This window comes from Caloenas nicobarica, chromosome 12 (assembly GCF_036013445.1).
Source record: "Caloenas nicobarica isolate bCalNic1 chromosome 12, bCalNic1.hap1, whole genome shotgun sequence".
Taxonomy (NCBI): domain Eukaryota; kingdom Metazoa; phylum Chordata; class Aves; order Columbiformes; family Columbidae; genus Caloenas; species Caloenas nicobarica.
Window position 1 is genome coordinate 3,599,625 of NC_088256.1, and position 10,643 is coordinate 3,610,267.

A 10,643-nucleotide genomic window follows, 5' to 3' on the forward strand; every position below is an offset into this window, starting at 1 on the left:
GCATTTGAGACTATGCCGTGGGAAAGCACCCCTAGAGAAGAAAGATGCCTTTAATCTCCCCCCAGAAAAGCCCTAACAAGACTCAGGGCTTACAGGAGAAAAAAACACGGAGGAGTGAGGTACATACATTTAGGTTACTGTAGCTGGGACAGGCAGCTTTGGCTGAGCCACAGGAGAAGCTGCTTTTTAACCTCCCCAATTAATGGCTGCTAACAGGAACTCGCGGATCCCCTCCTGTGACAAGTGCCATCTCAGCCTGCTGTAACAGCATCCCTCGTGCACCAGTGGCACCAAACCTCTGATGTCTGGGTTGAAAAGCCGACTTCTGACCTAAACCCCACCATCTCAAGGGACCAAAACACTTTGTATGGTGATGGGCTACACATGACAGCAACTTAATTTCTGTCCTCGCAGGCATGTCTTGCTCACACCCACCAAGAGGCTGCAAATAAAGCCTGAGCGCTGGTGGCTTGGCCCAAGCCCCAGCAAAGGGATGCTCAGTTCCGTCCAGCACTGCTCCTGCTTCTGCTCATATTTTGGGCTATTTCCAAGCAATTTCCAGGGGGTGATTTTGGTTGCAAGTCGTCAGACCTTCCGGAAAGGGCTCCCAGGAGCAAGGATCCACTGGACCTGGAGATGACTCCCTGGTGCAACAGGGAGAAGCTCAAATGTGGACAGAGTTTGGCCAAGAATAATTCATGATTTCTTCCATACATATGGCCATATTGGACCCCACCTCAGTGCTCCACACCACGGGCCATCGCCAACATACAATGTGCGCCAGGGCTGGCAGTGACTGTTGTGGCACCCCCAGTACAGCCCAGCTGGGTATTGCCATGCAACCAGTAAAGCCGCATCTGTGCAGCTGCAGGGCCAAACTGGCATCTTACCATGAGCACTACTAGCCCTTGATGGCCCAGAGCAGCCTCACCTGGGACCCAGACCCCACCCATGGGCCCAGTAGGTTATTTAAGCTCAGCTGCTAGTCTGCTGCCCTGCTGGACCTCACCCCTGCAAGCAGCTCCTACCCCAGGTAGGTCCCTTGGGTGGGTGCTGGCACTGAGGTCAAATCCTGGGTTTGGCACGATCTTCAGGGTGAGTGTTGGATCTGTGTCGCAGCTGGTGGCTACATCAGCGCTGTTGGGGGGAGACTTGATCCAGGGCAGGTGGGATGTCCAGCCTTGGTGTCTGTGCTCAGGTTGGACATAAGGAAGAGTTTTCCACCTTGCCTGGCTGCTGTAGGTTTGGTGGAAGGTGTCTGACCTCATGCAGGCAGCCCTGGGCTGAGCTCTGCTGTGAAATGCCCGTTCTGGCACAGAGGGTGTGGAAAGGGGTTCCTAAAGCCCTCCCTTGGGATACACGTGTCTGTCTTGCTGGTGATGGATGCCTGTAGGTGGGCATGAGCTCTTCTCCTGCGCTGCTCCTGTCCTCTTCTCCGATGGCAGCTCAGAAGATGTGCCAGTCCTTGAGGGTTCAGGTATCTAGCGTGGTTCTAGGTTCAGGTATCTAGATGCAGCTGATGGCTTTGGGGCTGCAGGGAGACCCCTTTAGCTGTTTTGGGATAAATCCATGAGGCTTTGTTGTCTCCTGAGTGGAAGTGAGGAGCCCTCGGTGGGATAATGCCGGTGTCAGGCTGCAGGAGGAGGAAAATGGGAGCCACAAAACCAGCAGGAATTTCCTGGAAGTGGAAGGCAGGAGGAGTGGGACCAGCCAGGGGCTCCCCAGGAGCTGCTGCCACAGTATGGACACGCTGTGTGGGCTCTCCCACCACTCGTCTTCTCTCTCTGACTGCTGAAAGAGTCAATAACTTTAAATCTTGTTGCACTGGGCAATGTCGCAGGTGAAAGGCAGTGGTGACAGCCTCATGTGTCAGGCAAAGAGAAATGCGCTGCTGCTGATAGTAACTGGAAAGCGTTTGCTTCTCCACAGCACGTAGCTGCTTCCTCCCAGGGTAGGACGTTGCAGTTTCCATAATACATCTGTCAAACCTCCTGAGTGTCTTGCTGGGGCAGCAGCACTGACCCCCTGAGCTGCCCGTGCTCTGGGAGATGCTGCTCAGCCCAGTTCCTCCAACACTCTGTCTAGCGGGGGCAGCTCACTGCAGCCAGTGCATGGGACTGCAGCCAGTTCACAGCCCTCTGCAGCCTGCAATGAGCCTCGATGCCTCCCTATGGCCACAAATCCCCCCCAACATCTGCTGTGTCCTACCCAAGCTGGGAATCAGCTTGCAGAGGTGCAGCCTCCCACCTGCTTTCCAAGCCAAGCAAAGGAGCTTGGAAGGAAACTGCATCCAGCTCACCACTGCTTGAGCAAAGGCCAGATGAGATGCTCAGGCAGGGGAGGTGATGAGACAAGAAACAAGCTTTATCTTCCGCCCATACAAGCTGATTTCTCCCAAGGAACAATCAGCCAACTGACCACAGCATCCCAAACCCCGGAGCTGCTGGTCCTGCTGAAGAGGAGCCCCTGCTTTGCCAGACCATGCAGGAGAAGAGTGCAGGAGGGCTGGAGAATAAGCGCTGCCCCAGAGCACAACTGCCCAGTCCCTGCAGACCAGACTGGCAATGTGATGTGCCAATGCTGGCTCACAGGTGACCCCTACAGCTGGCTCCTTCCAGATGTCATCCTTCATCTCAGCAGCCATCGCATCTGGCAGCTTAAGTCCTTGCGGGCTGTTGGGGCAGAAAAGCAGCTCCCGTTTTGCAAGAGGGCCCAAAAAATGGAGTTTTGTGTCCAGCCATTGCTCCTTACATTCTTTGCAACAGCTTTTCATGTATGCAACTGCTGCACCCCCAAACACAACTCTCTCTCCCACTGGGCAGGGGATTGAGGCTGTGACTTGCCAAGCCAGGCTGGACTCTGCCAGAGGGGTTCAAAGTGGCCTGAAGGACCATGCATGCTCTGGATGGCCCTGCAAGGAGGGACAGGCTGGGTGACAACATGCTTCTCGGGTGCTGGCTAATCCCCATGACAGATGTTTGGTTTGGAAAGTGCCTGGTTAGCTGCCATCTCAGCCCCAGTGCCCTGCTTCATATGGCATGAGAGAGGAGAGAGAAGTCCCCCTGCTGCCACCCTCCTTCACTGGGCCAAGGTGGGACAGAAGGCAGTTCTGGGGGTTTCCATGACTGGGTGCTCCCTGCAGGAGAAACCTGGATTGGGAATGGAGCTGTAGCAGAGCTGGGAAGGATGTCTATGTTGCACACCACTGGCTTGCAAAAACACATCAGCCACACAGGTATCTTCAACACCTTTGCAAAGGTATCAAAACACGGCGCCCAGCCAGTTGGATGGCACGTGAAGCAGCAGCTGAGCTTGTACAAGGCGGCCACGGGAAACTTCATGCACCGTGTGTCAGACGGCTGAGACAAACCCTGAGCCTGGATTTGGGGAGAATGTGGGGGAGCGTGCAGTGAGCGCAGCCATGCCAAAGCCCTAAAAACTGGGAGTCTGGGTCACCCCCACTCAGCGAAGCTCAGTTCTGGGCCAAGCTTTGGGAACAGTCTGTTTGCCTGGCCCTTGTAATCAAATCTCTTACCCGAGCTGTGCTGCCCAGGGCACTGCTGAGCCCTGAGGGCCAGATGCTGCCAGTAACCAGAGGGTTTTGCAAGAGAGCAAAAGCTTTGGTCAAATGTCAGGAGCCAGAGTAGTGCAAAAAACCAAAAGTGGTATATTGAAAATCTATCATGCTTGAACAAAAGGCAAAAGAAGTTTACAAATGATTATCCAAAGAACGAGAAGCACCAGATCTTGCAATGCCTGTTCAGGACAGCAACCTGTGTCTTGGTGCAGATACCCTGGGAATGGCGAGGTGGGGAAGGGCTGCAGGGGCAGGAGGGAGAAGGAGATGCAAGGCAGTCCTGAAATATTGAAAGGAGGAAAAAAGAAAGCGGACTCTGGAGTAAGGAAAAGGACAAGAGGCAGAGGTGACAGTCAGCTGGGCTCATAGGTGCCTGAAGGAGCTTGTCCTGTGGAATTTGGCAGGACAGATCTGGCACAGGAGAGAGCTGGGAAGGATCTCTGGGGTGTGCAGCGTTTCTGAGCAGACAGAAATAAGTGGTAGCTGCAAAAGCAGCGAGCTTTTGAGCTGTTGATTTGTGGAGTTGTGCCACAGTGTGTGCTGGAAATTGGTGCAAGAGGGTTCAAGGAGCAACAGGACAAATATGCAGAGGACAGAAGGGGCCACCAGCAGCTACCTAATGGCTGAGAGGGCGAGCTAAGGCTCAGGTGGCCCAAAACTGCTTCTTGACCTCAGATGTTTGGCTGATGTGGGCCATGAACATCTTCAGGTGAGAGAGCAGAGTCTGTAGCCTATAGGGGCTGGAGCTTTGGTGTCTCTGAAAAAAATCAACCAGCAAAAACTCTGCAGGCAGCTCTCAGCAATGCGGAGAAACCTGCTTGCTAGAGCTGGACCAGATATGCTGATTGACTTCACACAAAATGAAGTGTGATCTGCACCGCAAGGACTCGTTGCTCTAATTTATGAAGTGCATCTGCGACCACTTTTTAATTTGTTGCTAGCCCAAATGATTGTGAACACTACCAGCATGACAAATGTCATTGTTTTGTGCAAAGCTGATAATCACTCCAGAGCTCTTGTCCAAAGGTTAATTAAATATATTAAAGCCAGCTGGATCTCAAGCATTCCCCTGGCTAAAAATAAACCAGAGGGCAGATCTTCAGTGAGACTAAATTCTCTTGATTGCACTGAGGCTGGTGGGCATGGGAAAAGCAATGCCACTGCCTGTTCCCTCCTTGAGACCTCTCCATCCAGAAGGAGTCTGGCTTTACAAATGTCTGGGGTCACAGAATGCATCCCAGTCCCATCCTGAGCACGAAGGGTTAGCACATTGCACAGCAAAGCATCAGGTAGCAAGACGCCTTGGGGATTGAAAATGCTGCTTCTTGTCCCCTATGTGTAGGCTATCAGATTGCAGGGGGGGATGGAAGTTGGGGCTGGGGACTGGCTGCTCCTGGAGCACATGTGAAATGAGTTGAGAGGTCTCAGCCCTGCTCCTGGGTGGCACAGGATATTTGCTGTTAGCCAAGAACTGATTGGGGCTGAGCTGCAGGGCCTCCAGCCAAAGGGAGGACGGAGCTGGACGTCCGGCTGGTCCTGGGGCAGAGCCGCATCGCTCTCTGGGTTGGGGCTGGACCGGTGACCGGTGTCCCACCAGGAAGGCACATCGCCCGCCCTGGCTGGGAGTGCTGCCCACGCCTCTCCTCCGGTCCATCTGCAGCTCTCCTCCTCTGCAAGCTCAGCCAAAGGCAGCTCTACCACAGCTAACAACTGCCAGGAGGCTTCAGCGAGCAAACACTTCACAGCAAAGTGCAACATAACGTGAAATCACAGCTAAAAATATTCCTAAAGAGTTTTATTAGTAAATGCCACGGTATTTTTTTTTAACTTCTACTGCAGAATGTTACAGCTCTAGGAACAGCACTTGACTAAATTGCCTCTAAATCACAAACGCCTCTGAAGGCTGGGCTCCGCAACACCAACCTTTGCCAAAAAGCCTGCTAAGGAGGATGCTGTAAATGCAACTGCCTCGCTACCTCGGGGTTAGTATAAAAAGCTTGTGCTGCTGCATGTCTGGTTTAAAACGAACAGGCTCCTTAATGTTTTTTATCTAAATGATGTTTCTTTACAGGTATGCAACTAGCAAACATGGTAAATTGGCAAGTGGGTTTTCAGGCAGTTGTTTCCCTTGGGTTTTAGTTGATGTGGGGTTTGGCTCAGTCCTTTGATTTCTCAGAAATCGGGAGGCCTCGGTGCTCCCCAGTGCTGGTCAGGGAGCTAAGGGCTATTTCATCAGGTCTTTCCCATCCCGCCAAAGCTGCTGCCAGCCCCCAGACAGACCTGCCACCACCACCACCTTCTGGCTTCACCTCTGCTTCTGACACAAGCTAAACCCATGCAAATGCAACACTGATACTCTAATGCTGATGGGAGAAAGGAGTGAAAAAAGGTGCAGATGAAACTACACGTGATCCTCCTCCGTCATCCCTCGGCTGCTCGGTGCGTGGTTCCTGTGCTAGGACCGCCTGGGAGCAGTGATGCCTTGATCTTCGGAGGAGGAGTCAGGGAATGGGGCAGTGGGAACAGCAGCACAGATCCCAGCTCTGTTTTGGCTGGAAAAGATCCCCGCTGGCCTGGAATCTGTGTTGTTTTTAATGACTCTCTGTTGCCAAAGGAAAATCTTCAATGACATTTTTTTCCTTTTTGTGCTCAGCTCATTAACAGAAGGATCTCTCTCACTTGCTGTGGAGGTTTGTGTGAGCAAGACACTGCTGAACAAACCGGCCTTTTTCTCCCTAATATAGAAGGCTCTTTGATAAACCCAGGAAACCCTCGGCGAGCAGCAAGGGGCCTTCTGGAAACCCGGTGCTCGCTGCCTTTGGGAACAGCTGCAGGACCAGCATCTCCAGCCACAGAGCGCTCCCAGCCAGCTCCAGTCGGTTCCCTGCCGGGGCTGCGCCGTGTGCCCGCGTGGTCCTTTCCCAGGCAGACAGCACGGCTTTGCCCACTGGTGCTGTATGTGCAGCCCTGCAAAATTCCGGGGGGACCTGGGGGAGCGAGGGCAGCTCCTGCCTGGGAGCTGGTTGCATCCCCTCTGCTCAGAGACCTGCAAAACGCTGCGGCTCTTGCCTAAGGGGTGCAGCCCAGAGGGTGGCTTTTTGGATGAGCAGCTCTGCAAAAAAAACATTATCGGGTTTTAGGTTCATGTCTTTTTTAAATTTTATTTTATTTTAACACTCTTGGCTTGAGGGCTGTTGTTCGTAACTTGTCAAGATCTTGGCATCCACGGCTGATTTGTCATCTACCATAAAATGGAGGATGAGTATCTTTAGTTCAGAACTGGGCCAAGGGAGATGACAGCTCGAAGCAAAATATGCTCCATCTTGAGTTTTCTCTGTGGGCTTCAGTTCCTCGGGAAAGGAGCGGACATTCGGGGTCTAAGTTGCATCACAGGCATTTTGTGTAAGAGCCCTTAGTGTGCTCTGCGTTTGCAGCAGAAGAGCACAGTGCATGTTAACCTTCTAGCTGGCAGATGAAGTTTTGCCAGACTGATGCTGTCTTCAACCTCCCCAAATCACCGAGCTGTTCAACCTGTCATAGTGGATGCTACTGAGATATAGAGATGCCATGAAAATACCTTTTTTTTTTTTTTTTTTTTTAAAATGAAACTAGCAGCATCTCTAAAATCCAGGCCATAAGATGCAGCAAATGAGGGGTGTGCCTTGGCACGCTGAAGTTTTGAAGATGAATTATTAATTCTGCCACTGCTGGTCTGCCCATACATCCAGGTCCTGCGCTCCCTTCCTCCGGCTCGTGTCCGACAGCGTATCCGGCAACCGGCTGCTGTGTGCCAGGCAGCCACAGACAAAGCAGCCACAAACTACACGAAAAAGCATCTTAATCCATAGGTATTTTATCGCGCTGACACCACCACGAGGCAGCAAGAACTCGAGTTCTAAGCAATAAAATTAAAGCTCCCTGTAAGTAGCTGAATCACCGAGCGCGGAGGCCCGGGCTCCACGCCTTTGGTGGGGGGGGTGTGCGCCTGCCTGCGAGGGTACCCTGGGCTGGGGGACACGGGGCAGGCTCCAAAGCCCAGAGCGGACCCTGGGCTGGGTGGGCGTTCTCGTATGGCAGATGCCACCAGGCTTCTGCCCTGCTTGGCCCTGTTCCCTCTGCCTTCCTGCTTCCTTCTGCTTCGCCAGCCTCATGCCAGGCTGCAGCACCCCATCCCCTCACGCCCCCCACATTCCCCAGCCAGGGCATGATGAGCCCTGCCCAATGCTGGGTAGAGGTGCCTCTCCCTGCACAGGTGACCGCAGGCCCTGCTTATCCTCCACAATGATCTAAAAATTAAAAGCAGCAAAGGATCCTCCCTCCCCAGGATGCAAGGGTGTAAAGTGATGCCCACCTCCTAGTGCAAGAGTGTGAAGCAGCCAGGTACCCCTCCCTCCATGCAGGAATGCAAAGTGACAGCACCCCCCTACACCATGTGAGTGTGCAAGGAGGCCTAACCCCCCCCACACACCTTGCAAGATTGTAAAGCTGCTAGGGCTCCCCCATACATCTGCAAAGCAATGCCCACCCCCATGCAAAGAGGCCCAGAGAACCGTGATGCAAATGTGCTAAGTGATTTGGGATTGCACACCCCCCCCCCCATGACTAGGTGCAAAGCAGCCTGACTCCCCTCCATGCATTGGTGTAAAACGGTGGAGGATCCCCCACACGCTCTGTGATGAATCAGTGCAAAGGGATGAGGGACTCCCCCCATGTAAGGATGCAAAGCAGCTTGGACAACCCCTTCCCAATGCAAGGATGCAAAGCGACATGCACCCACCCCCCCACATGCACAGATGCAAAGGTATGGGGGACACCCCTGCAATCCAGGGATGCAAAGCAGTGGAGACCCCCCCCCCTTTAGCAAGGATGCAAGCAGCCCGGCACCCCCTCCCCACCAATGCAAGGATGCAGAGCGGTGGGGTCTCCTTCTCCACGCAAGGATGCCTCCCCCGCAAAGGATGCAAAACCTTGGGGGACCCCAATAAAAAGCCTGCAAAACGCCGGGGACGCTCCGCGATGCCCCGCGATGGGGTTCCCCCCCCCAAACTCACACATTCCCGCATCCCCCCCTCCGCTCACCTCCGCCGGGTTTTTTTTTTGGAGAGTGGTCTCCCGGCGGCGGCCCCGCGGGGCGGTGCAGGGCTGCAGCGTCCGCTGCGCGCCTCTGCGCGCCTCTCCGCGCCGCTCCGCAGTGCGCGCACGGCGCATGTGCCCCCCCCTCCGCCGCCGCCTCCGCCCCGCTCCGCCCCGCTCCGCACGATCGGCCCCGGTGCGCGGGGTCGGAACGGCACCACGCACCGCGACCGCCTGTGCGGACCCCAGCTCCCTTCTTTATAACTCTGAGGGGTTTTTTTGTTATTTTTTTAATAAATAACTAATTTTCCATACTTTTGCAACCTGGTGCAACTGCTTGTAAGGGCTTAATCTCATCATTCGGGAGGGCGGGGTCTATGGGAATGGGGCTGGAGGTCTGACACTGCTGCTTCCAGAAGAGCTCCCCATTTTTCCATAGCCTATGGATGCCACTTGGTCTCGGACCAGCTCCAAACCTTCAGCAGGAGCTACCAGAAACCCAAGCCTGGGTGTCCAAAAACGACCCCACCCCAGGGTTCTGCCCTTCTCAGGCCACTCCAGCCCACCAAACCCCTTGGCTGGGCGCTCTCCACGCTCCAGCCCTGGATTTTCAGCAGTGATTTTCCAGGCTGGCCAAGGAGGGACACAAATGATTTGCTGGGGACTGTGGGAGAAGCGCACAGCTCTGCCCGTGCTGGCTGCGCATCTGTGCCAACTGTTAGAGAACAGGCTGCCCTTAGTTTATTGAATTATTTGATATACTATGTCTTATAGAACTTGTTTAGAAATTGCTTATATAGAACTTGCTTAGCATGACTTGCTTAGCATAAGTAGGTAACTTTGCTTAGGCCACAAGCTGTGAACTTTTGAAATTTCTGCCTCATTAAGCAAAGAAGGGCCCCAGAGTCTGTTCAAGCAAGAAAATAAGGGACCTTTTGATCATCAGCAGGAGCTGCATCCCTAGAGATAAGTAAAGGAACAGAATGGTGCATCTAAAAGAAGACAAGAAACAGAATGTTTTGGTTATTGCCAAGGAACAATTTTTCTCACCAGCTGTGGGTGCAAAATAGCAACCAATGGTCAAGACCTAGAACTGACATCCAGTCCGGTCAGTAAAACACAAACAACTATCTGCATAGGCAAGAAACAGCCCACCTGACAAAAATGAAGAGATTCAATGAAGAACAGGGAGACCATAGACTATAATTTTACAATTGGCCCAAATTGATGTGTGAGGGGTGGGAGGGTTAGACTGTAAGGGTGTAATTGCCCAGGGTTGTCTTTGCTCAGGGTCCCTCTTTTGGAGGTGCCCAACTCGAGCTGCTCTCTACACTGTGCTTCACAAGTTATTTATTTAAGAATTTCTGGAATCCATGCCTGAGTCAGTGCTGTGGGAAACCTGGTGGAAAAAAGAAAAAAACCCAAACAACTTCCTTAGTACAGGCATGGCTGTGGAGCCAGGGCAGGCTCTGGTGCCCCCCTACTCCCTCCCCAAACCCTTGGCTGTACCCCTGCCCAATGGGCAGCTCCAGGCTGGAGGTTGGCGGTGCAGCAGAGCAAGGCAGGACACAGAAATAGCACATCACCATAAATCCAGCCACTACTAGAGGGCAGAGTGAGCCAGGCGAGACAGGTTTTTTAGCTGTGCGAAGAGCTGGGATGTGGGAAACCGTGTTTGCTTCCCCTTCCTCTGAGGCATGTGGGGGAAGAGGGAGAAGTTCAGCAGATCAAGGGATGGTCTGTGACATGGTTTGAGGTTTGGAGTGGGATGACTCACGCTTTGATTTTTTTTTACAGAGTGCTCCAGGGCTGGATTAAGCTGTGTGTGTAAGGAAAGCACCGCAGTGAGCACTGTGGAGGCAGCCGGGCCAGCCTCTCTGTTCCCCAGCACATGATGCTGCTGCACCCTCAGCCCCAAGCGCTGCTGCGACTGCTCCTGGTCCTCGTCAAGAAGAGAAAACAAGAACAGATGCATGGTGAGTGCAGGATTGGC